At 37.2% G+C, this 22,336-nt stretch overlaps 1 long non-coding RNA gene across 1 annotated transcript; it reads left to right on the forward strand.

Moving 5' to 3' along the window:
• Positions 1 to 1,405: 1,405 nt before the first annotated feature.
• LOC308062614 lies at positions 1,406 to 21,529 on the forward strand. Its single transcript, XR_013927646.1, has 3 exons — positions 1,406 to 1,515; positions 3,974 to 4,060; positions 17,104 to 21,529. It is a non-coding gene; the product is annotated as an uncharacterized lncRNA (long non-coding RNA).
• Positions 21,530 to 22,336: the final 807 nt, after the last annotated feature.

A 22,336-nucleotide genomic window follows, 5' to 3' on the forward strand; every position in this document is an offset into this window, starting at 1 on the left:
TATAAAACAAGAAGTTTACTATTCTTACCTGAAAACTGAGGATGTACTATAGAAAAGGTCACCAAATACATCAAATGAATGAGTAGAATTTGAGGAATGTCCTACAGATAGGAAAAATATGCGCTTGCTCTTGCTTTTGTAAAAATATTTATTTATGATAATTTATGTGCACAGAAGATCTCTATATTTTTAATTTCCACAGAAATGAGTGATTTATCTCTTTATATATATCACAGGGCTGCAGTAACAACCATATGTGATATTTACTTTTTTGGAAACAGGCTTACTGAATAGTCTTTGAGCAATGCAGATCATGTCTGTCACTCATTTTCTTTTGCCTGCATTTTATAAAAGGGCAACAAGTAAAAGCAAGGTTAAGATAACTGTTAGTTTATCAAACCAAAGCCTATTATATATTGTATGCACCTGCATCTTCCTCTCCACTGCTGGTTAAAAAAGTGAATTGCAAGTGTTTAAAATGTGTGCAAAAATTAGGTCAAAACTAGGAAAATTTTTGGCAATCATTTTGGTAGACTGGATTACATAGGAACATATAAAAGCAATTCTGATTCCAAATTCATCAACAAGGTAAGACCTCAGTAAAGCAGAATTATACTGTAATCCAAGAAGAAAGGAACGCTTTTAACACAAGAAAGGTTAAAAAGAGGACTTGCAATGGAATAGCTAAAATTTGATCAGTACAAGAAGCCAGAAGTAAAAAGGCTGGAAGAGGGAATGAATTAAGATCAGGAAAATGCCATTTGCAAGGCAAAGGAATTAATTGTTCAGGAGTTCTTCACAGAGGTATCACCTGAACACTAAATTTACCTTGACTGCACTCAGTCCAACTCTTACATTTCTATTTACAAAGCCTGTCAAAATAATAGCAGAGACTCAGGCAACCTGAATGATCAAAAAATATGTCAATCTGGTGTTGTGGCCCAGAAGTTCAAAACACAGAGGTGATCCGAATACCAAATAATTTTCACTGAACCTAGTTGTTTCATGCCAATCTTTAAAGGATTATAACAGTCTCATGGTCACAAAAGTTAGGATCATGGTCAGTCTTAGCAATTTCAAAAGAATAAGAAACTGTAGGGTCTTTAAAAGCCTCAAGTGAGTTGACTCCTTTCCTTTGAATCTTCCTGCTGCTAAAACTTGTTATCTGTGCACTCAGCAGACATCATTAGGAGCAGAGCTGAGTATGTGCCACATCACAGTGAGGAGTCACCAGCTCCAGGAAGGTGGAAGACATTTCTTGGAAAGAATTGACAGCTTGTGGGATGAAAAACATGCTTGAATACCTTCACCTAACATGGAAGTCAAGTTAAAGGGCAAGCGGAAATCTTCCAAGAGAGTCAAAGTGGAACGGTCTGTGGACAGAAAATGTCATGTGGCCAGGATTTTCAGACACAAAGAACACAAAGACAATCTCTCCTAGCACAGCACTGGTCTGGGCTTCCAAAGCACTGTGGCCAAAAGGAATCACTCCTGAAATCTGTTTGGGGTTAGACAGTAAGTTGTACTATTTCCTATGTTACTCTAACTGTTGCATGTCCCTCTAACAGTCACAGCTTCATGTTTGTCTTTGATGTCAGAAGGGAAAAAAAATCTCTTACCTTCCCCCCACCCCCCCACCCCCCCACCCCCCACCTGTGTGTGTGTAGGATAAATGAAGGAATGAGGAAGGAAAACAGTGGCTGAGACACAAAGGGGTGACAGGGAGACTGAACTTGCATCAAAGTGGTAATCACCTTGAAGAATGTGTCAGTGGCTACTGAAGAAGAGCACCAGGATCTGTCCTGGTGCTTCAGGTTGTCTGCAGCTGAGCTCTCAGCTCTGCTACTTCCACGTAGCTGGAAGATGTCCTTGACCATCCTCCTTCCTATGGAAAATGTGTATCTCTTTTTCTCAAATGTGTCCTATTTGGTTTTCATTATTTATAGTTCCAATCTGAATTTTCTTTCCTTTATGGATCGTATGGAAGAGCATCCCAAGTGTCCGTAAAGGCATATGTCGGCAGAGATATAACTGTGCTACTGGGCCTCTTAGCTCAGCTGTCTCCCAGAGAGTTACTTTTCCTATCACTGTTTCTTTACCAGAGACATACTGGAAGACAGCCTTGTTAACTTCTACCCTGCCATATATCTTGGCTACTCTCTATCCCCTTTGTTTCCAGCTGCATGGTGATAAATTGCTTAATTTTGTCCTTTCTAAAATCACTCTTCAACCTATCCTGCCATCAATTACCAATATTGAGAGGAAAATACACAAAGAACTTGAAGTAAGCCGGAGGTGGTGGTGGGGGAAGTTTTTCTATGAAACTGTCTTGTTTAGAAAGAGTAACAGCAGTAACACTGAAAGGTCCAATGATTTCAGCTCTCATTTGATTCTGTTCTCATAATTTTACCAATTTTAATCTCTTTTCCTATATGCTTGTGTGGTAGCTTCATCTGGTTGGTTTTTGCCTATTCACCCTCTTTTATGGCCTATTGAAAAAGTCAGCTGAAATATTTCTTAATTAGTGCAGTAGTGAAAAAATTACCTAGTGAGTGTTAAAGTATACCTTAGGATGGTTTCATAATTGATACAAAACTGTCATCACATATCATACTTATATTGTTTTCTCCTGCTGTAAGGATTTATACTCCAGATACTTTCTGTTTTCATAACAAGCCTCATAAACCCTTAGAGGACAAATTCTGTCCTTAGCTTACACCAATACAAACTATGATGCCTTTCATCCACTCTCCAAATCAAACTTCAAAAAAATCACAGTCAGAAAAGCATATAGATTATTCTAACTATGTGCCATAAAAATTAAATAAAAACCTTTCTTTAGCAATCCTAGAGATTAGTAGTATTCCTGTATATTCTACATAGTTTAACAGTAGCAAAATACTAAAACATTCAATGAAAAAGTAAAGCATCAAACAGTGGAATCCTATGAATTTTCTTACTGTATCACCACTGCACACAGACCAACGCAGTGTGTTTATTCATGCAGAAAACTGTGGTTATCCAAGACTACTCATTTTTTCTTTTATCTTTTTTTTTTTTTTTCTGCAAAGCTGTTATATGTTATTGTACAAATGAAAGAGAAAAGCAGCTGCAGACAATCTACTAGTCATATTCAAATGGTTAAAGGAAGACAGGATAGGCATTTAGCCCTTCACACATTATACAGAGAAAGTTAAGCATTTTAAAAGATTGTTAAGATTTTCTAAGATTTCTAGGCCTAGAATCATGACCACCCAGCCAAAGACTTAAGAAATACTGGGAAATTCAGTAGGAATCTGCCTCTGGTATATTATTTAGAGGGCACAAACAGAAGAGCTTGTCTGAAAAGTTGCATGCAGGATCCAGTCCAACATCAAAGTTCTTACCCAAACATAACAGAATAACACCTACAAATGTTGGATGTCTTGGATGTCCAACACTGATTAGAATATTAGATCTGTAATTCTCCCCTCCAAGCAATTTCACAACACTCAGCTACCTCCATCACTTCCACTTGTTGACAGTATGAGCAGGCTTTGAAAGCTGACATAATGCACACGTGGTTTCAGCTTTCTGGTTCAGGCACTTATATGTACTTCTCCACGTATGTCTTCACTGACTCCAGAAAGCTACGCTGCACAGTCAAAAAACTGACTTTTGTAGCAATTAATGATGAGAAAATATCTCTATCATTATCTTTGCCAGCATAACTTTTCAAAGAAGCTCTGTGGACTCTCAAACCTTGATCTGAAGATAGGTATCGTTCAAAAAACTGAATAAGATTGTAGCAAATAGCAAGGTTATTTACCTTCAAATGACATATCATACTGCTTTTTTGATAGTGTCCAAAATGAAATAGTAATATTGGTTTACTTGAAAATTGGAAAATTATTGACTCATTAAGGTGACAGCTAGGAGACCAAAGAAATTTCACAAGCAGAAATTCCACTTAGTTTTATTACTTCATTCATAGGGTGATGAAGAATCCATCCATCACTACTTTCCTCCAGCAATCGGCGACCTCAGCTTGCAGTGTGCTGGTCTGTCTCCAGTAGCACAGGTGAGGTTTTGTTTAGCTGGATACATACCGAGGGGAAAAAATAAGAAAAAAGAAATTAAATGTTGACTCATCTGCAATAGTAAGTGGATTCTGTGACTTTTAATTCTTTCATTAAGTATGATTTTCCCTTCTTCACTGCATAACAGTTAGAGTTAAACTGAATTATTCCCAGCCTGAGAAGGCTGGCATAAATATACTCAGAATATATGTATGGTCAAGAGCGGGACACCAGTTTAGTGCATGTGCTCTAGGTCTTACGGTGTGATTGTAGACAGTTAAGTCAACTAATGTCTCTTCCATGATATGGATGCAAGAAGCCTGTACAAACTATGCCTGCTTTATATTTGTAGAATATATATACATATTTTTTAATACTTCATTGTGGTCACAAACAAAACTGCCTGAAAGCTTTTATCTGAAATTTTTCTTTGATGAAACCTCTGCTTTCATCAAAGTTGTAACTTGGAAAGAAAATCTGAAAATTGAAAGCTGAGAAACAGTGATAGAGGTGAAAACAGACTATTTGTAATTGAATAATTTCAGGGGGGTTCTGTTTTCTTGGTTTTTTTTCTTTTTTGGGGGGGTTTGCTGTTGTTTTTTTTAATTTCAACAGAAAAGCATTACTAGAAAAAAAAAAATCAGTTCCTCTCCACTGAGGTAAGCTAGCTGACATGAGCTGCCTTGCTCAGAAATGCTGCACTAACTTACATCTATATACTTTGAGGGTATTTATGAATAAGCTCTCATATTCAGCTGTTGCATATCAGCATTTCTCAGAGAAGCTAGGGAGTTTAAATAGGTAAACTAGAATTTTTAGATATCTTAAGTGCTGTAGCAGGGAAACTTCAGGAACAGTTCAGAACAAGATATGATAGGGTTGTTGGGAAAAGTTTACTTAAAGAAAAAGACAACAAACTTTATTGAACATGGAGACTTATTAGAAATGGAGGGAAAAAAAAGAAACTTTTGCCAATCTATTTTCTCTTCCACTCAGCTGGTGTAGTCCATTTCTAGCTGCTGCAGTGATATATTGTAAACATTCAAAGCAGTGTATCCTTTTCTCAGGTATGTAGCTGTGATTGCTTGCAAGCCCAGCAGCATAACAAACAGGAGAGATTTCAGGAATGTTTGCACTGCTCATTCCAGCCTTAAAAGTAGATGCTATCAGAAAACAGATGACAGGATTTACCATGTTATGTAAGGGGCAAAGAATCTGGAAGGGTTTACTGCAACTGAAACTCAATTTCCAAACAGAGGGCTCACATTTCAGGCTGTGTTACTGTCTTCTGCAGCTCCTCAGCATAATTCTTAGTCTTACTTTGAACTGGCAAAAGCCCTTGTAACCATTTTTACGCAAAAATAAAAAATATGAATCATCAGACTAAACTAATGGAGTCATCACCTCTCAGCAAAACACCAGGGATGACAGGGGACAAACCAAAGCTATTCTGAAGATGGAGGGCACATGTATGTACATGTATACATGCCATAAGCTGATAACTTTGCCTGAAGTTTTCTTTTTGTGAGTTAATGTATTCCATTGACTGCGCTGTAACATGGTTTTACAGTTCACCTAAATAGCTATCTAAAAAAAAATAATAATATATATATGTATGTATATATATATATGTATATATAATATTTATAGCCAGAGAGACTTATTTGGCAAATCTATTAGTCTACTACAACAAGGGCAAAGGAGTAAAAATGAAATTCTGACTCACTGCCCATGATGTTGTTCAGATGTGTGTTTTACTCAAGGTTGCAACATACTGCATATGGGTTGCTGTCTCCCCCTAAGGCAGAGCTGTGTTCCTCCTCCCTTTGGTAAAAGTGCTTTTTGTTCTAGAAGACTGCATTTTTATTTTTATAGACAATACAATAGAAATATATCTTGTAAAGGACTTGTATAGAGGAGAAAGCAGTAGTTTTATGATAATAATGTTGGCTTCAGGTCTACAAATACAGTGTACTTGTAAAGGAGATTTATTTTATTCAGCCTAATGAAACCAATGGAATCTTTACAGGACCTTGTAGAGCAGGATTGGACTCTGTTCTGAATTCAATCACATGTTCCGCGCATGCTAGAATGATCATTTTCACATTTATTCAGTCAGAGGCAGTCATAGCAGATTATGAATCAAAAGCAGCTACTGTAAATAACAGAGCAAATGAATACCCCCATGTTCCCCAATACTCTTAAAAGTTCCTGTAATCTTGTGAAATTGAAATTCCTGTTACAAAAATAAATATGGAACTTCATGCAGCTGATAAAATCTGGTTATGGGGATGTGCATTTTGTACTGAATGACCAAGATTTTTTTCCTTGTTATCTTTATAAGTCCTATACTATGACAAAGCATGCATCGTGTTGCATGAAGAAGCAGGATATGTAACATTATTACTTTTAAAATACATCCCATGGGTATGGTAAGTGATATGGCTCTATCCTATCACTTCAAAGATTCAGTGATATGTCCAACATTTACATCTTTTTGTGTTCACCTTTTCTTATATATATATATATATATACAATTCTTTATTGATGCAGTGTTAGATCACAGAAATGGCTGTTCATTTTTTTGCCTGATAAGCCTGTGATTTATTGCAAAGAATCAAATATTTATTAATCATTTGAGCTCAGGATATGAAATAATTTTTCAAGTTGTCCAGCTGAGCCCATCCAGTTAAATTTTCCCATCAATTCTAAGAGATGGTATAAACTTGGCCCTGAATGTCAATCTGTCTTCAGGAACAGTTTTAATTTCAGTCTCAACCTCTGCATCAATGCTTAGACAGTGAGTTATGAATTTTCAGTCTCCTAGTAGGACAAGTCCTTCACAAGTTCATTTCTGGCATCAGAAGTAGAGATCAAAAAGAATTTTCGTAGTTTGATAAAATGTCTGCAATTAAAAAAAATAAAATAAAAAAACTCACTAGATATTTTTTCCTGATCTGGACCTTTTATGTCATGGGGGATTCACTATAATATCAAGCATATCTGTGATTAACTGTATTTTTCTTCGGTTTTAGAGATAACACTTTTCTGTAGTGGAAATGAATTTGTATCATCAGAGTGGGAATCCTTGCAAGCAAACTCATTGCTTTAATAATTCCCATGGGCCAATACAAATACCATTATCAACCTCATTTCTGAAGTGATAGTTTTAATGTTAAGAAACACCATTAGTACCTGATTCAATGCCAGACCAATATGGAAACCAATTAGTTAAGTACATTGCTTTAAACTGATCAAACCAAGAAGACAAGGATTTTCCTGAAGTAGATTTGGATTATGCTAATCCAAAGGGAGACACAGTCCAGTGATAAGTTTTGGGTAAGGAAATAAAAAATCATTTCTGTAAAGCTTCTGGAGAAGTTCTGGACCTGCTGTTACAGGAAACCAGAAGTTCTTAACATAAGTTGATGTACCTAAGTGAAATGTTTCTTTACGGAAAGCTTGGATTTCATAATAAATTCAACTGTACTATGCACCAGTATTCTGGCAGAATGACATTTCTAATGAAATATCATGTTTTGCTTTGCAAATTATATGATAAAATATTACAGAGAAATATATCTTTTGAACATCAGGTTATTTCTTTTCATAATATTTTTTCCAGTCAATTTTTTCAAATACTGATCCATTTTCTGGTTCTCATACACCAAAAACCCCACAACATAAAGTACTGTTTATAATTAGAGATAAAAATTAAACAACCATTTATAAATGAAGTTATAGCAGATTAGAGAGGGAAAATATCTTACTTTTAACTTTGTTCGGTTTGATTTTGGTTTTGGTTTTTTTTGCATTTAAGTCTTCAGATTCAGAACAAGATCAACAACTGACTACCCAATTTTATGGCATAGATTACTAACCAAATTAATTTCTTATAATACCATTTACTGAGTAACATTTTTTTAAAAAAAAAAATGGGGTTATATCCAAAATAATTCTATTTACCTATGGAATTCTATATCTATGGAAAGCAAAAACTTGCATATCTTCTCCAATTCTAATTTTACAGCCCATACCATATGCCAGTCTATAGTCTGTAAGATTAGTAATATCTTCATAAAGTAAAATTAGAAGGCAATATAAAATATTGAAACAAGGGAAAACAAGGCTTCTGGAATCCTTGAGTCTTGGAATAGAATAGAGTAGAATACTGTAGAATAGAATTTTTCTGTGGAAAGTGACCTACCGAGATCATCTAGTCCAACTGCATGACTGGTTCAGAGCTGACCAAAAGTCAAAGCATGTTGTTAAGGGCATTGTCCAAACAACTCTTAAACATTGACAGGTCTGGGGCGTCGACCACCTCTTGAGGAACCCTGTTCCACCCTCTCAGTAAAGAAACTCTTCCTTATGTCCAGTCTAAACCTCTTTGGGTGCAGCTTTATTGCAAGACTTTTTTAATTTAAAGAAGCACAAACTTTTGCCCTACTCTGAGCTGACTTTCTATCTTTAATAATAATAATGCTAAATTTTATCTATATTCATATTTTATTATGGTGGTGGTGTTATTGTTTTCTGCTTCCTAGTTTTGGCTAGCTCTATCTACTTCAAAATTCACTGCACTGATCCACATCACCTAAAGATTGTTTTCTGAGAATGAATGTTCCGTATGAATTTTGGGCATCAGACAGCAAAAAGAGTTGTCGATGACTGTACCATCATCACTGCCGAAGTGCAGCTGTTGATGAGCACTGTGTTGTTCTTTCAGAAAAGAGACTACTGTATTTCCAAAGAACCCATGGCCTGGGTGAGCAAATTGCTCCAGTAACATTAAGCGTTTTGAAGCAGCTTAGGCACAATGCAGGAGCGCTCCATCAGTTCAGGAACCTCTTGGCTGAGTTCTGCCGGGGGTAGCGACCTCAGGCAGGGATCTGCTGTCATCTCTCCTTCTGCCACTTTCTGTTACACTCCAGACAGCTGCTCCCTTCACCCTCTGATCAGTTATGCTTTCTATTTCTGAAAGCAGGTTGAATCGTCCTAGACAAACCCAACAAGCCTCTCTTCTAAATAAATAAAAATAAAAGTGTGACTCGGGGTATATTTTCACACCACATTCTTGGCAACTTCTTCTGTCTGTGTGGCTGCACATTCATACGCAGATGACTGCACCCTACCTCTGCCTGTCTGTAAAACAAAACCTTGGAAATGTTTTAGCATACACATGTGTATGCTAAATGTAGAAAGTCTGATTGACACAGGCTCTGTCATAGTGTAGACACCTATGTTAGTGGACAAATCAGAGCAGCTTCAGCTTCCTGTAATGACTGTCTCCTTCTGACCCTGTAGACAGCAGTCAGTGCTCACAAACCTCTCTATAAGTTTTTGTTCCATGCTTGAAAAGGAGTGGGAAGGTTTGGTACCAGAAGTCAATAATTTTATACTGTTTAGACTAATGTTCACATGTGGAACCGAAAGGCTGTGCTTGCCTCTGACGTGGGGTTTGCAATGGCTCATAATCCTGTGAAGGGGACAGGTCCCGGTTCCCATTCCCATCTGTTTTATGTTTTGGGGTTTTGGCATATTAATGGATTATGTGATTTGAAAGAATTTTGTTTTATGGCATTTATGCTTTTTTGGATTTGAGAGATTTAGCAGGTAATTGTTTTTCCCAGACTTAGCAGGACTTTTTCCTGTATAGAGATTCTTCAATACAGTTAAATAGTTCTTTGTATAAGTTATTCGTAATCCTGGTAAGTCTGGTTTATTTTCCCAGACAGTTATGTAGCTATGCAAAATTTAATAGCATACCTTTCCTCTTTGTAGCCACATAAATAATCAGTTTTATTAACAATTTGATAACTTTACTCTTTTCCTAAGCTTCCAGTGTGTTCAGACAGAAAAATGTTAGAATAGGGGAGTTTTGCTGTAATGGGATATGCTCATAGTAATGTTTTTCAGTTACCTAGAGTGCTTATAAGTTAGCACGTTTCAGACTAGCGGTGGTCCTGGGTGTACAGAAGAAATAAAAAATTGTGAAAACCAGAAAAACCAAAAGGCTGTGGTGGTTGACCATGCTCTGAGCAGGGAGTTGGACTAGGTGGTCTCAGAAGGTGCCTTCCATCTTCAGTAGTTCTGTGACTGTACAGGTCTTAAGCTCAAGGTATATATATGAGCAAATTATTTTTCTCAATAAATATTTTTTTCTGTAGAAAGAATGGTGATTCTGTATTTCATGATAGCTGAAAAGGAATTCCCCTATTTAAAGTTTATTGCTTATTATGCTTTCAAGAGAAAACTTGAATTTAAAGGTTTTAGCTTAAGAAAAGGAGGAGAAAACATAAGACATAAGAAATTTTTCATCTGTTGTATTTACCACTGCTGCAATAATCCAGATCTAACTCTCCCTTGGAATTAGCACACCCCCAGCATGATCTCCATTTGAACATGGAGTGATGATAATCGTTGTGATTTGCATCTGACAGCTGGGATTATCCCCAAGGAGTTCAGTCTGGAGCCAGTGTCTCGAAAGGACTGATGACCACTAAAACAATGGCTTTATTAAATTCAAAGGGGGAAAAAAGTCAGTGTTTTACTAGTGACCATTTAATCTGGGAAGAAAGCAGCATTGAAACTCTCACCCTCTCTTCATCATGCAATTACACTTTTGACAAACTGTTCGTTCCAGTTGCCTTATAAGGCTCCAACAAAAATATCATCCAGCCAGCCCAGGATATTTTTGTCAGCTTTTAAAAGCTTATTCAGCTCCACTGTAAGATTAACTATGTTTTCGTGAATAGCAGGGAAGTCTTGAACTAGCTAAGGACTTATAAATCCATTTAATCCCTCAGTAAAACACAGCCTCCTCACCTTTTTCTGATGAGCATAGAATGTCAGACAATTGACTACATGTGACTGAACCAAGTTGAAAAGTATTTTTATCATTAAGTTTTAAATTTTATCCATAAACTAAGTGTACAATGTGTGGAACAAAAGGGTTTTCCGATCATGAGTATATTTACATTTATGAGGCAACATTGGTTTTGCTGAGATCACATTGTGAAACTATGGAGCCAGAACTGAATCTAGCATTTCCATAGTTCCTCTTCAGTCAGAGAAATATCACAGATATAAACCAGACAACGATCTGATGAAACACAAAGAGAGAGAAATAAAACAAGGTGCTGTCAGTTTTATCTTTGCCTATTTTGCTTTTAAAATACTACTGCACTACACTCCTACACACACAGATTATTTATTAGAATGATGAACAACAAAAGAATGATGCATAAATATTAGAGCAAGTAGGGTTATTTGGTAAAGACCTCTGATTTTCATTTCCCCTAAACTCACATTTTACCAGACTCACATGAATTCAGAAGAAATGAATGCCTCCATGTATTTTTCAAAATATTGATTATATTTTGCTATTTTTAGAGAAAAAAAACCCCTAAAAGTAGGGCACTAAACATAAAACCAAATAAAACCTTCTGTGGGCAGATTGTGTTTATAAAGCCATGATAAAGGAATGGAGTACCATCAATAGTTGAGTGAAATATTTAATTGGAACCATGAGTATGTTAATAGGTATGGCTGTGACTCTCTTCAGCAGAAGTTAATAAAGATGAGTCAGGTGATACATTAGATTTCACTATGGACACTAATGTGTGTCTGTTTCTTTACTGTTATATTGTTCCTGAAGAACTTGCCTAGGAAATTGCTGCTCCCATCTGCCTGATCTAAGGGAAAAGGCAAAAGAAAAGTAGAAAGCATATCTGTCATTTGATTTAATAAGATTAGACTATGCAATTTGGGAGCAAGCTCCTGAACTTCATTAGCTCTGATGATAGCTCCACTAACAGATATTTACAGGTACTCTGAGGAAGCAAAAGGAAAAATTAAGACAAAAAAAAAAAAAACAACTATGATATGCAAGGAAACACACTGTGGTTTTAGAAAACATTGATTTTGATCTGAAAAAGCCAGATCTGAAAATTCAGAGAGCACCTGAGAGATCTTGGTTTAGACTAAATTAAGAAAAAAAAAAAAAGGAAAAAAAAAAAAAAAGAAAGAAAGGATAATTTAAGATGGGATGCATCTCCTCTAACTGCAGTTGTCTATAATTTAGACAGGCTTATCTACTGATCTAAGCTATAACACACTAGGAGTTAAAAACCTTCAGAGTCATTAACTTACAAAATTATAGACATCGTTTATGATAGAATTAATTCCTTCTGATCTCATTCACCTCTCATGGGTGCCCACTGGAGACTCCTAAACATCAGGCTTACACTGGGCACCAGTCATCAGTCAACATTTCAATCCAGAGATGGATTTCATGCTACACACCCAACAAAAGAATCAAACAGGTTATCACAGTGTCACAATGATTTATACAGTGGATTGATGTCAACAATGAAAATTGTTCTCAACTGATGAATCTAAGTACACATACAGAAACCAACATAAAGGAAATTAATTTTCCTAGTAGTAATATAAAACCTCACAAGCTCTCTGAGTACATTGATTGTTCCAATCGTGCAAGTCATCAGGTCACAACAGTTTTAACCTATAAGGACACATAGATTCCATTATTATGACTATTCCTAGTAAGGCCATAATATAGTTATACATACTGATATTCTGTGAAACAGAAATCTTTTCCTTAAAAATAAAAATTGGAAAGAAATTAATTTCATTTAAATTGTCTTAGATCCCTCTAATGCCAATTATCCAATTAAATCAAGTGAAAAGGAAAAATATAATCTGCTTGATATTATTATTTTTTAAAATCTAAACATTGTCACTTTTTTTCAAAATAATAGTAATCTGAATTGTTCAGGAATGATAATGTCCATTTACATTCAACCTCGATGTATTTTTAATAACTTCCATAAAAGTATCATTCAGCAATTTGCAGAACAAATAAACATTAAAGCTTTTTTGAAACATCCAGATTTCTGCAGTGTTGGCAGAACAGCTGGCAGTCAGCTGATTTTACCTAGTTAAATACAATATGTCAGGGGCAGATGCAGAGTTTAATTGCTATGGGGGTGATAGAGAAGGTTTTCTCCAAAAAGGCAGCTGATCCAAAATCAAATGTTTCAAAGTCAGCTGTAAACCCTGAAAAAAAGTCCATACAGAAGACAAAGAACTTACAACGGTAATGAGCTGGACTGAGTGGATATGAAATGGAACAGAAAAATACCTTTCTATAGGTGCAATATGAAAGTTCAGTGCAGATGGTTGCTCAAATTGAAGGCCTTAATGTGTTATTTCTGGTATACACCAAGTATTCTTAACCGATCTTTACATTGACACTCAGAATTCCCAATATTACTAGAAGAAAAATAACAGCATTTTTTTTGTAATGGACACAATTATAAGGCTTGCACCAACATGCCCTCCACACGAAACTACTGGGATATAGAACTTATTATGGTAGACAAAGGATATCTCAAAAGCTGTGAGCAACATCGAAAGGCTGTGTAAAGAAATGTGTTCGCATCATTGCTGAGTGTCAAGAAAGGTGCTCCAGTGAGAAGTCCTGCAGGTGGGAAGACTCTCACGGAAGCTGTTGCACACAGGGTTTGCAGCCAGCAGAACAGCGGTAAAACTCCCACGCACAGGGGGCTTAGCCCTGCTCGTTGAACCCTTCCAGTGCCAGAACTGCCAGTCAGGGTCAGCCAAGAGTAGATGACGGAGGGACTGAAAATATAGGTAGAAAAAACAAGAACCCTGTAAGCTGAGCTACATTATGTTGGTGGAACATAAAATAAGGGTGAAACATGCTCTCTTCTGATCTAAAGAGGAGAAACAGAAGGGAAGAGGCCGGAGAACAGAAAGGTAAGGATGAACACATCACTGTGAAACATGGGAGACCATTTCGCTTGTGTAGCTATATGTAAAGCATTTCAAGCAATTTTAATTTCTCAAAAGGGAAATAAAATAAATCTGTTATTAAATTTATATGAGAACCTAACAAGCTAGCAGAAGACCCCCCAGTGATTTACATTAGATGCTCTTATTATCCATGGATCACTGACATGATAGAGTGTAATGACATTCGAAAGAGTACTTGGAGACCACTATTTTGTGTCAATGAGCAGTTAAGAAGCCCTTAGCTTTTTGGATCCTCGGTTTATTGTGTCAGTCTGTGGAGAAACAGACACTAAAGGCAGCAATATCTCCATATGATGAAGCCAACTGGCATCCTAACAGCATGCCTGCTCATATTGTACTCGGAAGGGCTTTTTATTCATGGCTAGCTCTGTGTGAAATAATCCTATTTTTCATGATATTGCTGTGTGTCCATCTTCTGGAATATTAATATATAGCTTTGAATTTAATCTACTCTGTATGTAGAAAAACTGAGTTTTTAATTCAGACTTCTCAAAAAAAGACTTAACTGCAGTGTAGGAATATGTGTTAATGACTGATTCTTTGAATTTAAAAATTAATGTGAATAATCCAGCATTTTTGAACTGCCATATTCACTACAGTTACGTTCACTTACTGTCCTTAATTTGTAAGAGGAGGTGCTAGCCTCATTCACCAGCTTGTTAGATTTGCAAACAGCCACCTTCAGGCTTTGCTGGTGTTGACACTCATAGTATTAAAAAACTCTTTGAAATCATCTGCAAAGTCTTTCCACTACCATCCTTTTAATCCTTTCCTAGAAATTGTACTCTGTCATAACACCAGAATATTTGCCTTTAATCGTGCCAGGGCTGGTGATGACTGATATTAGCAAGTGAGCAAAACATTCACTATACTTGTAGTGGGTTTGCATGGCAAGGTTTTGGTAGCAGGGGGGCTATAGGGGTGGCTTCTGTAAGAAGATGCCAGAAGCTTCCCCCATGTCCAATGGAGCCAATGCCAGCCGGCTCCAAGTGGGACGCACTGCTGCCCAAGGCTGAGCCCATCAGTGATGGTGGTAGCACTTCTGGGATAGCATATTAAGGAGGGGAAAAACCCAAAAATGTCTGCACCAGTGGAAAAGAGGAGTGAGACTGTGTGAAAGCAGGAGCTCTGCAGCCCCCCAGCTCAGAAGAGAGAGGTTCCCTGGCAGCCCCCGGCGTGGCACACGGTGAGGCAGCTGTGCCCTCAGCCCAGGGAGCCCATGGTGGGGCAGATCCCCACCTGCAGTCCCTGGAGGACCCCACGCCAGAGCAGGGTAGAGTGTGAGGAGTCCTGCCCCTGCAGAGGAAGGAGCAGCAGGGACAGCTGTGAGGGACTGACCCCAGCCCCATTCCCTGTCCCTGCACTGCTGTGCTGGAAGAGGGAGAGAGATTGGGAATTAAGTTAAACCCAGGAAGAAGAGAGGGGTGGGGGGAATGTGATTTTTCTAATTTGAATGGTAATGAAAAAAACTAATTTCCCCAAGTTGTCTGTTTTGCCCATAACAGTAACTGCCGAGTGACCTTGTCCTTAGCTCAACCCATGAGCCTTTTGTTATGTTTTCTTTCCCCTGTCCAGTTGAGGAGGGGAGTGACAGAGCAGCTTTGGTGGTCACCTGGCATTCAGCCAGAGTCAAACCACCACAATTTTCTTATTTTCCACTGTGTTCAATTGTTGTCCTGCTTGATTTTCTAAAATTTTCTGCGCTACCAGGGAAATTCTATTTGCTCTATGTTTGTACAGCTTCTAGTGCTGTGAGATATATTGTTTCCTGACCATGGTTGTTAAGTAATATCACAGTATATCATCAAAATAATAGTCTGTCTCACTGAAAGGGCTGCTCATTCAAACATCTGTGTTGCCCTGACATTGTGAAATCCTGCCTCCAGAATCCTGGCCTGAGATGCCAGATGTTTTCTCTGCAGTTGTTCCAGCCAGCAAAACAGTCCTGGTGCACTGTTTATTTTCATCCATGTTCATTCAGAGTCTTAAATAACAAAAGACAGTGTCTAAAATAATTGGTATTCCCTACCAGTCAAAGCCTTTGGGAGTAAATTCTTTCCATTGATATAGGAGGTCTGAGATAAACCCCGGTATCCAGGGAATGTAGAGCTATTACACCTGTAGGATATCTCTCTGGAAATCATTGTCATTCTTTTATTAGTGACTAGTTTCATAGCAATACATTACGTACAAGTGCTTGGTATACATTACTTAATTTATCTGATGATCATTACTGAAGCATGTCAAAGGACAGTTATGAAACATTTAAGTAATGTAGGTAAGATGTTTCCTATGGTCAAAAAAAGATGCAGGAACAAAAATATTTTGAACTGATTGACAGAATTGTTCAGAACACAGAACCAGTCTTGTAAAAATAGCTGAATAAAAATAGGTCTATCATAAGTAGGAAGAGCTTCTGGTGGGATAATTAAGCAGCAATGTTTTCATGTCAAGAAGATATGAACCATTTCTATTTAAACAATAAACCTGTGATTCTGCCTGCCTCACTTATTTTTGCCCTTTTTAATTATTGGAACATGGCATCACTGCTCATGGTGTAATAAAGGCTACTACAATTCTCCCAATTTCAGGCCTTACTGGAAAATTATTTATTATTTGATTTCTTTAATTTTCTCGTGAATTTTATGTCTGTATTCCCATCTACATAATTCCTTATCTGGATAATGTTTAGTACAGAGGTGAAAATAACTCCCATATAAGATTGTTTTTGCATAGGCCAGGTTGAGTTCTCATGTTCTGCTCCTTTGCAAATTTGGGGTTTTTTTTTGACAATGAAACAACTTAAATAGATGAGAGATACAGGTGCAAAGACACCTAATAGTGTCTATCTAAAACAGCATTTCCTCCTGGTTTGGGGGTACAAAATGCAATACTGTTTCATCCTTTCTTTTTCACTGATAGCAAAAAATGTGCCATGATGCCACAACATACTGAGATTAAATTCAGCATTTTGGATAAGGACAGATTTTCAGTGCTGGTAGTGATGACGGGGATCTTCTTTCTTTAAACACTTAATGTGTTTTCTCAGACAATCTTACTGAAATCTTTTCCCTTGATGAATAATGAATTGAGGATTTCAACCTGTAATGGAAGTTCTATTGTGAAATTTTGCTTTATGTTGTGATACGTGACTTCTCTCTTCATCTTCTGTCTCCTTTCCAAGATTCTTCATCCCTGCCCTCCAACATGCACATACATCTGGAGATGTACATGCATGAGACATCCATATCTTATCAGGGAAGGTCTGAATGACACGTGCTGGAGAAAGAGATTGGATCATACTGAAAAAGTAAATCCAAGTATTGAAGAGCAGCTCTAAGACTGGTTAAAGACTGGTTACAGGTTATGACAGAAGAGAAGAAGCACTAATTTCATGATAATGTGACATTACTGCCACCTAATTATTTGTGTAATATCGTTGGCACTCATAGATGAAACCTGTTATAGGATATTGGCATACTTCCTATTACACTCTGGATGGTGGTGCTGACAGTGCTGAAGGATATGTAGCTTCTCAAAATGTTCTGCAGTACAGTTATTTCTCATAGCCATGACTCATTCAACACCATTATTAATTATCTATCTGTTATAGAGAAGAACATAACCATGTGAACAGTAACATTATGAATACTGGTAAGCAAAATAAGTTTTGTAAAAAAAGTAAAAGAAGGAACAACAAGCAAGAATTTTTGCCCTTTTCCCCTAGTGGCCATCAGCTCTGTGGTTTAATTTCTCCCAGCTTTACGGACAATTCAACTCTACGCTTCTTTACCTGAGCACTATGGACATTAAAAATATATATATAGAGAGAGATCAGAGATCCAGGTGCAAAGGCATTGGGACTTTCAACTGTGAAACTGCTGAAACTATTCCATGGGGCAGAGTGAAAAGTTAACCTGACTTTTTTGAAGATTGAGTACCTAGGCTCTGTCAAGAGCATCCACGGGCTATCACCATTTTGTTTACTGTGTGACATCAAATAAAGTTGGTTTGTTGAAGTATTGACAATTTTCATCATTTGCATTAAACTGTACTCCATCTTACAGACATTCAAGGTGTTCAGCACTACTTCCCTCATGTGTATATACTGTCCAAATAACACACAGCAATGTATGTCATGAAAACCAAGAGCCATTGTTTCTGCCAAAGGGCAAGCAGATATGCTGTTCTAAATGTTAGTCTATTAGGCTGAAAAAGCTGTAAGGTGCTGCTTCTCACCGTCTCCAGTATCCCTTTGCCAATAGGTTTAAGGCGTAGAAATGCTTGCTAGTCACTAATGAGACAAGTATCTTCTAGTCTGGCGCAGCACACTATACATTCCACAATTAACAGAATGCGAATCAACACATATCCTGACAACCTTTTTTGTTACTGCTGCTACTGCAGGTTCCCTTTACTTCATTTAACCTTGAGTAAAAAGCTATCAGGGATATGAAAGTGGTGAGGTTTTCTTTCTGTATTTCTCTGTTCTGCAAAGAAAGGTATTGGGCAAGCATAGCAAAAAAAACGTGATTGAAGAGAGAGCAACTACGATATTCTACATTCATGTTTTAAGCTTCTGAGCACCATCTCAGAAAGATATCATCTGCTTAAAGTTCAGTTAATTTTTGCTTTGAGCAAGAGTTCATGATTATTTTTGTAGCCTGCACACTTTATACTTGGCCAGTCCGGCTGAATTTCTTTCAGCCATTGTTTATTGAGGAATACGTGACCAATGTATTACAAAACAAAATATTAGCATATGCTGTTTACAGTTATCACTTCTGCAGAATAACATCCAGAAGACTAATTTCCTCTGTACACGTTCTTAAAAGTAGTAAGGTTTTTCTGCATTGTACTCTCCTAAACAAGGTCTTTACAATTCTGCTATTAAAGGACAGAAACAGCAGAACCATTCTCAGGCTCCATTCTAAGCATTATTCCTCTTTTTGTTTTCTAAAGTAGCTAGATTAGAGATGCCACAGTATCTCATGCAGCCTCATAGTGGTTGTTTGCAAGATGGTGCATCAGATACTCTTTACAATTGCCCTTATGAGGTGGAAATTTTACTTTTTGCACTGACCCAGACATTTTTCTGAATGTATCTGTTACTTGCAGTTCCTTCAGAATTTGTCCTTGAACCACCAATGGTTAGTATTGGAAGATTGTTTTTCTCACTGGAGGCACACAATCTTCCAGTTCTCTGTGCTGTGCTTTCTGAGACTATCCAACTTGTTGTATAAGCTTCCTGAAGTGCTGTAACTCTCTGGCACCTTAGAAATTGCAACATCAACTGCAGATTTGGGGGTCAGTTCTGCTTCCATCAAAGACTGCTTCTGGATTTAATTATTTTGTATAATACTCACTAACCATTCTCTTAATGCATCAGTTAAACTCCCTCCAAACTGGCAATGCTCATTTAATTGCTTTAATCCAGTCACATATTCAGTAAAGGTTTCATTTTCTTGATTCTATCTATAAAAGCATAAATGCTTTGCAATCACAAGTGGCTTTGGGGATAGGTAATTTTGCAGAATTTCCACAGTCTCAGCAAAAGTTTTGTCTTTTGCTTTAATAGCGTCTGTAAGGCTGTGCTACAGGATACAGTTTTGGTGACCATTACACTCAGCAAAACAGACATCTTTTACATAATACTGATATCATAAAATAAAGTTCAAGTCTTCCAGTACAGGCAGCAGAATCCTTCATTGAACTATCTTGTTCAAAATAACTACACTTTATTCTCTCATCCACTCCAGAGAATAAAATGATTCTTAGCACAAGTGTTGCAGGCTGATGGCTTTGTATCACCCACCTGGACAAGGACCTTCTGTTTCACTGTATTCTTTCATATAAAGCTGTTCTTGTTTCTAGTCTTTTATTTCTGGGATATCAAGAATGGGAGAAATAAAAAGGCTACCTTAATGATCTAGAAAAGTGGTGTGTTGCTAGTCTGATGGACTTCTCATAGCTGCTGTATGGGAAACACAGAAGGTTACTCCTTGAGGTAGTCCTTCTAAACACTCCAGGCATGCCTCATCATAATTACTTGATCACATCCAATGTTAACCTCAGAAGCTGCATATTCAGTGCTCAGGACAAGGGAAATCTGGTGATGAACCTGGATTTTGGAATAAAGGATGAAGTAAGATATTAGATGTTACTCTTCTTGTGTGTACCCAGCGTGAGGTGCAGGGCCTGGGATGCATATGCTTACAAGGACAACTGAAATGAGGGATGCTGTCACACTACACACTGCTGAGTAACTTGACCAGACTGGTGGACAAAGCCAAGTCAGTGATGGGCATTCACACTGAAGAACTGGGAAGATTTCAGTCTGTGGACCTCAGAATACAATCAAATTACAGCTTTTAATGGAAGTCTGGCTGAGAATTCATTAACAGTACAGTTGCCATCCACATAATCAGTTAACATGTTTTTTAGATAACACACATGGCAGGATTCAGCATCTCATTGATGACAGCTACCTTTACTTAGCTGCATGAGCTGGGTGCCAAAGTTCCCCTTACAACTGAAGAAAATGCCCAGCAGCAGAGTTTAGGGAATAATTCAGGTGACCAGTTACAGACATGACAGCTTGTTCAGCTTGCCTACACGTAAGCATTGATTGCCCTGTGAAATTCCTTGTTCTAGCTGATTCTGTCAGGAGCAACACCTATGACTCAGGTTCTCCAGAATATTTGGAGGAACTGCTGGAGAGCTGTTGATTTAAGGGACTTTAGGTGGCATTAAATCTGTATGGTTTGGCAGCTAAACTGAATTCTGGATGTCTACTTTAAAGTGAGGTAAACAGCTCTCTGCATTCCACCAACTGTATTAAATGAATCTCCATTGACTATAGTGAGACCATCAATCAACCTGTCTTCAGAAACTTAGTTTGGTGTCTTATCCTGTGAGCAGAATACCTTTGTGGCCATCTGCTCTCATGCAGTAACCCAATCAGCTGTTTCTGTCCTTAGCTTTTTAATGTCCCATCTTTAAAATTACGATGATGATGCTCCTTCTGAAATCCATTGCGAAAATGAAGAATGGTCAAACATTGTAGTGAAGCACATTGTATCGGAGCACAAGAAGGAAAAAAATAATTACCTCTTTAGTACAGGTTTTAATAGTCTTCAATGTATGGGGCATGACACAATGCAACAAGTGACAAAACACCTTTCTTCATATGAGTTGAATAAGGCAGGGACAGTATCAAAAAAGAAGTATATGGTTAAATATTAATGATTTAGTTACAGTTCATGAACAGAACAGACAGACTATGCAGGCAACCATCACTGTGGCATATCCTAATTCTGAGTCATGCTTTTCCAGCCTTAGTAACATTTTAAATGTACTTTTTTTACATATTTTATGTACAGAACATTTACGGTTACATAAAACCTCCTTTACTTCCCTGTTTTCCCCTCACAAAAAAACTAGGCCAGTAGAATTTTGTAATATTATTTCTTAAACTATTACTAAGAACAACAGACTGAAAATTTAGACTATATCCACATTGTTTTCAACAATATTCTTTTGGCTTGAAAAATACATCTGCTTCCTCATCTCTTATTACCACCTGCCCTATGAAAAAAAAAAAAATCAAACCCCAGAGGTTTGGATGAACCAAACCAAAGATATTAATATTTGAAAATAATTCTTTTACTGTGTGATGTCATGCAGAAAATGTCATGATGCTGGAAACAGATATATTTCTGACCTGTTTGAAAACAACTGTGATTACTTTTATGGTGCAAATTGATGCTATGAAGGCCCACAAGTCAGTAAAATCTTCACTTCTTCCATTGCAGAAGGGCCAGATCTGCCCACATTAACTCATGGCACATGTTTATCTGGTTCATCCATTAAAAATGTCCAGTGAGAGAGACACCATTTGTCATGAAAAGAATAATAATTTTATTCTTTGTCTTCATCTAGCATATGCCACAGGACATCTTCATGCCTACAGCCTGAGCAGACCTATAGGCATCAGCAATGTATGTACGTATCTGCAGCTAACCACATTTGTCTTAAGGCTTTTCTTATAAACAAACTTATTTTTGAACATGATTAGTCTGATTTATTTCATAGAACTACCTTAAAATAAGATAAATTGAGCCACTGACTACTGGGTCAGTGTGTAATGGGTGTAAAAGGAGAAAAGGGAAAGTAGGTCAGGTAGAAGAGTCTTCATGGAACTGCTGATAAATTCAGTCCCCAATGCTCAATTGATTTTCATCCTATTGCCTTCTTAGATTGTCTGAGACTTTCTGAATCTTACTGATACCTAAAACTATTCTGCTTAAAAATATGTTGACAGCTAGAAAGACCTCTCCATATAAACAATGCTGTTTTACCTCATATTATCACAGTTTGATTTTTAAAAGGTTTAAAATAAGTAAGTTTGAGGTGTT

The sequence above is a fragment of the Falco punctatus genome, assembly GCF_963210335.1.
Source record: "Falco punctatus genome assembly, chromosome: 4".
Taxonomy (NCBI): domain Eukaryota; kingdom Metazoa; phylum Chordata; class Aves; order Falconiformes; family Falconidae; genus Falco; species Falco punctatus.